Consider the following 6,700-nt stretch of genomic DNA (forward strand, 5'->3'; position numbering starts at 1 on the left):
AATCATTTTTTCTTCCTTTTTTTCTGACACACGTAAACAGCTAAAAAATAACTGAATGATGGTTTTAAGGGTCAGTTTACTGTTTTGTAAGCTGGTACCTGGTAGCTTTCCTCAAAATCATTTCCACCAGAATTTAAAATGCTTATCTTTGGATTTGAAAGAGACTCTGAAGGCTGATGAAAGTAAAATGATTGGGAAAAAAATAGTTTCTAATTATTTACAAAGATCCTAACAAATGCTGGAGAAGCTAAACACCTCTCTGTTGGACACAGCATGAAGGGAGAATCAAGGGTGGGTTGCAAAGTGGTTTGCATGATGCAGCAACTGAAATTTACCAGTTAGATGTGTAGATGGGTGTCTGCAGAGCCGTTAGTTGAGAAGGATGAATGAAATGAAATGAGTAGAGCTCTAAGCGTTAATCTCAGCGTTAAAATTACATTAACACCATGACCACATTAACGTGGCAAGTATGGTTAGCAAATTATCACGGATCGCCCCGTGCGTGGGGCTGGATAGCGCTAACGCATTAACGAGCTAACCGCGCTAATGTGTTGACGCGGTCCAGCCCCACGCTCGGGGTGATCCGTGATAATTTGCTAACGGAAATTTGCCGCGTCAATGCGGTTATGACGTTAACGTCATTTTAATGAGATTAACGCTGACAAGATTAGAAATAAGTGATCTGCTGTTTTTCTTAATTTAAGTTGTATCGTGCTCATATCTTCAGATCACAGAGGTTTTAGGCTTGCGACTGTTTTCATTCCAGCACTGAATTGGTCACTCTAGATTTCAGCATTCAGGCATTTATGAACCCATTCATCATGCCTTAATACTTTTCATTGAGCTATCTGACTCTCAGAACAGCATCCCCACCACCTTTGTTCCTGAGGGTAAGTTGGTATCGGTGCTTTGATGCATCTGATCTCGACTTTGTAGCCTTGATGAAGTAATAATAGGTTCAATTTGTCCTTTCTTGTCCCACATTATTCATATTTAACACACTTTAATCTGAATCAATTCTGTCTGGCAAATACAGACTTTTTATACTCTAAACATGGTAATGCTGCTTCTGTGATTACGATCTGAACTACAAACTGTTTTCTTGCAAATAATCATAATCTGGAAACAAAAAGGAAAAAAGGGAAATCTCATAAGAGTCAAATCTGGTTTTTCCCTCCAAAAATGCTTTCTGGTACATTTTGCTACTGAAGAAAAAAACAAAAACAAACTTTAAATGGTTGATAAAACATTTTCAGGCTCAATCTTAAACAAACTAAAATTCACTCACAAGTTGTGGTCATTTAAGTTTCTAAGAAAGCTCAAATAAACTGTAGTTCCAGGAGAAAAAAACCCTGCAATTATATGTAGTTTACTTTTATTTTAAATCCAAACACACCTCACACTTTTACTGCTTTTAAAGTCAAAACCAGTGACACAGAAAATCACTTCCAAATATTTGCAGTGATCAAAAGCTAAACAGCTCTGCACAAAGCCTCATATCAGAGTTTGAAAGTCTTACTTTACACGTCTGGATGTTTTTTTTATTGACGCTGTTTGCAAAATAATCGGTTTCATCACATCACACAGATTCTTTGTTCAGCATTTTGTCTTTTACTACAGCATGTTAAATAATAAGAGTAAAGTCTCATATGATCGTTTTTTTAATCACGTGGGTTTGTGGAATCGCACAAAAGTTTACAACAACTGAGCAAAACATTTGAGAGCAAACAAACAGAGACATCAGAGAGGACGGGTTCATGATGCTAGAACGCTAGCTCAGACGGGAATGACTGCTTGTCCCAAATGTGCCTCACATCTGCAGTTTTCTTTGGCTGTCTGGATAGTTAGCCGACTGTATCCACAGACTCTATTGGTGCAGCTTTGTAGACACAGATCCGGCTAATTAGTTAATAACTGATGAGTAAAGCCCTAAAATTCCACTCACCAAACTGGAGCTCGGGTATGTTAGATCAGCGGTCTCCAACCTTTTCTGCGCCACGGGCCGGTTTATGCCCGACAATATTTTCACGGACCGACCTTTAAGGTGTCGCGGATAAATACAACAAAATAAAACTAGTACTGGTACCGAAAAAAAGAAGATTTATTCATAACACACGTGAACAGACCCAGGAAAACCGAGTTAACGATAAAAACGATAACAAAATAACGCTGAAAACCGATAAAAACCCTGAAAACCAGACATTTCACACCTGAGCCTCAACTCTCACAGACCGGTACCAAACGACTCACGGACCGGTACCGGTCTGAGGCCCGGGGGTTGGGGACTGCTGTGTTAGATGATCTGTTTGTACATTTAACTGCACAGCAGTCATATTAGTGGTTAAATAAATACTCCAACAGCACAAACACGGTCCAGAGGTCCATTTCAGGGACTCCAATCAGCTGTGGTGAAATAGCTGTCAGTCAAAGACACCAAAGATAAGTCACATCCAGCACAGTTATCATGAGGATGCAAAACAGCTGCAGGGATAGAGTGGATATCAGAGGAACTGCAGCTCTGGCTTCATCTTTCTGTTTTGCAGGTGTAACCTTGGCTCACATACAGTCTGCAGTAAACTGTCTCATGTGTGTTTCCCTTACAATGTTCGCCAGGTTGTTTTTTTGTTCTGGTTTGGTGTCTTTTTGTAATCCAATGCATGTGATTCAGCACGTCTGCACAATGAAACACTGAGTGTTATAATCCTGAGTGTGTGATGATCCTAACCTCACAGAGGCACAGAGTTTATCGAAGGTTCACTTGAAGAAAACAGAATTTTCTGTTTTTTTGGTTTGGTCTCTATAAATGCAGCTTCAGGGTTTGTTTATGTTACCAGGATGGAGTAAAAATGCATCAACTTTTGTTTGTTTTTAAAAAAGAAGCTGTTTTACAGACTCATAGAGCATTAACGTCTCTGTGAACTAGTTTGTCCTCTGAAGGCCAGAGACAGGCTTTTGCTTTATTATGAAAGGAATAAAAAGGCAAATTTATGAGACTAAATATTTAAGACTAAAGATAAAAAATCACTGTAATTTTATATGCATGAAACCAAGAAAAATGTTACTCTGCTTATTTCTTTGCTGTGTTTGAAACATCCAGTGTCAGCACAACAACTGTTAAATTTATCTGCCCGTGTTTTTGGTTTGTGAGCTGTTCACACGGGACACTCTGTTAATGCCGTGAAAGTTCTTATTAAAACTGTTTTGTTCACAGAGGTTTGTTGGGACTTTTCTGACATGATGTGTGTGTGGTATTGTGGGTCTGTGGGGTTTGCTCTCCGTGTGTGTGTGGGGGGGTACTTTCTGATTCTAGATCACACTTAGGTGTGAAGGTGAGTGAATGGTTGTCTGTCTCTCTTTGGCCCTGGTTGGCGAGGTTTCCAGGGTGTAACCCACCTCTTGCTGTATGGTTGCTGGGAGGGGGATAGACTACGGCCCCCTCTGGACCCTGAAATGGAAAAGGCAAAAGAGCTTTTACTTTAGAGTATATTTTAAGGAGTCTAACAAACACTTATTATTGTTTTAACCAGAAGAAACATGAGATTGGTTTGAGAAGAGGTGAGTAGAAGGACGTGTCAGGTTTACTTTTATTTCTTGATGTTGCAGTTTGGCTTCTCTGCAGAAGAGGGCAGTGCAGCTGCATCTTTGGACGATTGCTCTACATAGATAACCCGCACTCAGAAAGGTCATGTCAGTCTTGAGATGGGAGGAGCAAATAAAGCACAAAACTGCACAAGCTAAACCCAAGGACAGCAGGTGATTTTAAATATATGTTTCTTTAGAACTTGTGGATAATTTTCATGTATAAAAACATCCCACACTGTCCTAAAGGTCTGAAGTCTGACTCATTTAACTGATTCCTAAGATCTAAACATTGTATGATAGATGCTGCAGGTTTTGATGCAGCATCATCAGACTGAACAAACCTCTGGGAAATGTTTGATCCTGTAGTTATAAAAATACATGTCAGCTTTCTTCTGCTTTCCCTTTAAAATGGAAACAGTGAGAGAAGACGGTGCAAAACCAGCACATTGCTTTATTATTAAAGTGCACGACACAAATTGTTCTGCAAATATGTCAACTTACAACGATGCACAAAATTAAACAAACAGCGAATCCAATGAATGGATTGTCAATGCCTGGGTACTCTCCCTTTAAAAGAGCCAAGAGCCTTCCTTTCCACTTCCTCCATGTAAAGGTTGGCTACAATAGGTGACACGGGGGAGCCCATGGCACCGCCATGTTTTTGTCTGTAGAAACCGTCGTTGTATTTGAATTATGTAGTGGTGAGGCAGAGGTCTAACAGTGTGCAGATCTGATCGGGTGTGAAGTTGGTCCTGTCCTCCAAGGAGCTGTCTTCTTGTAGTCGTTTTCTGACAGTCTCCACGGCCTCTGTGGTGGGTATGCAAGTGAAGAGAGAGACTACAAGAAGTCTCTCGGGCGATCGTGGCTCAAGAGTTGGGAGTTCGCCTTGTAATCGGAAGGTTGCCGGTTCGAGCCCCGGCTCCGACAGTCTCGGTTGTTGTGTCCTTGGGCAAAACACTTCACCCGTTGCCTACTGGTGGTGGTCAGAGGGCCCGGTGGCGCCAGTGTCCGGCAGCCTCGCCTCTGTCAGTGCGCCCCAGGGTGGCTGTGGCTACACTGTAGCTGCCATCACCAGTGTGTGAATGTGTGTGTGAATGGGTGGATGACTGGTTGTGTAATGCGCTTTGGGGTCCTTAGGGACTAGTAAAGCGCTATATAAATACAGGCCATTTACATCAAAGGACACCATGGTTTCATCTGGATCCAGGGGAAGTTTCTGGACCTTGTCGGTGAAGTCGGTGGCGTTCTTCATGTGGTGTGGGGTGTTCCCCACAAGAGGTGCCAGGACGGTAGCAAGGTGTTTAGCAATGTTATAAGTGGCTGAGTTTATGCTACTGACTATGGGTCTGAGTGGGACAGCTTCTTTGTGGATCTTAGGAAGTCCGTAAATGCAGGGTATGGCATCCCCTGGGTAAAGGTGGTGATATGTAAGGCGGTCAATAATTTTGTCCTTTTCAAAGTCTTGAAGGCAAGCTATAACTTTCTTTTTGTAGCTGCTTGTGGGGTCTCGCTTTAAGGCTTCGTAGGTATTGTTGTCACTGAGGAGAGTAGTGATCTTTGTATGGTAATCTGTAGTGTTTAGGACCACGGTGCACCTTCCCTTATCAGCTGGTAAAACAGTGATGTTGTGGTCTTTGCTCAGGGAAGAGACGGCCTTCTTTTCTTGTATTGGGAGGTTGGACGGAGGGACTTTGGCACTGGAGAGCGTGGCTGAGACTTTTATGCTGATTTGCTCTGCTTCTGTCTGTGGTAATTTATTAATCCGTATGGCAGATTCTGTGGCTGTGATGAGGTCCACCATGGGCAACTGTTGCAGAGAAATGGCAAAATTGAGTCCTTTGGCTAAAACCCTCTTTTCAGGTTAGTGAGATTCCGGTCCGAAAAGTTCTTCACCCATTTTTCTTGACTGTCCTCAGGTGTGTGTTCTTCTCTGAGTTGTGTAGGTTGAGACTGAGGAGTGAGCTTGGAAAGAACGCTTTTCTTTCCAAGCTCCTTAGACTACGATGACCTGGATGACTGAGATCCTTCACAGACAATGAATGGATGAATGATCTACAGTTACTTCCTGCTGTCCTAAGATTACCAAAGGTCAGCTTTAGCATGTGAGCCACACTTTGAAAACTCTGCTGATGAGCTGACCAAAAAGGTGGATATTTAACAAAGATGGAGGAACATAAACCATTAAAACAGTTGTATAAAAAGATAAACTGGTCACCGTAATGTCACTCTCTGGTTTTAGATTTTGCTTTTTGAAAGATCAGGGTTAGTTTACTCACTACCGAGTTGTTGTTGTTGTTGTTTGGGGTTTTTTTTATTTTAAAAATTGACTAGATTTGGATGAACGAGTAGCGTTACAAGCAGCCAGGCCCTGCACTACAGTGTTCAAGTGGGTGAATTATTTTTTTTAAATTATATTTATGAAAACAAACACAAACCGACAACTCAGAACAGCCATCAATACACATTAAAAGGAAATTCGGGTTTTCACTTAGGCTGGACTCCTTAGTTCTCATCCTCTGTGGTATTGTATTGGTTATGAAACAGCTGTGTGCAGGCAGGAGAAGGACCCAAGGTGCAGACACTCAGAGGCAAAACTTGAACTCAAAACAACTTTAATGCTAAACTCAGATGTAACATAACTGGACATATCAAAATAAACCTACACAGGAAGACTTACAGAACACACAGCATGGCACAAGGGTAGATCACTACACAAACATAGAGAAACACAGGGCTTAAATACACAGAGGGAGCAATCAGGGAATGAGTAACAGGAAGGAAACATAGCTGGGGCAAATCAGGCCTAACGAAACAGGGGAAGCAAAACCAGATACATTAACATGAGACATGGACCTTCAAAATAAAACAGGAAACAACACAGACTGAACTAAAGACACAGACTCACACGCAGGCACTGCAACAGAGGGAACCGAGACGTGAACCATAAGACAGAACACAGACAAAGAAACCAAAGACTAGAAATGATAAATAATATAATAAACTCAAACCTCTGGGTCAACAACACAGGCATCCTAACAGTATTACTTCATGTTCCTGTTACAGTGCACAGTGGTGTTTGTGTTGTTCATCTGTGTTTGCCCAACATCTCTAAAGTTAG

The sequence above is a fragment of the Rhamphochromis sp. 'chilingali' genome (assembly GCF_963969265.1).
Source record: "Rhamphochromis sp. 'chilingali' genome assembly, chromosome: 19".
Lineage (NCBI taxonomy): Eukaryota > Metazoa > Chordata > Actinopteri > Cichliformes > Cichlidae > Rhamphochromis > Rhamphochromis sp. 'chilingali'.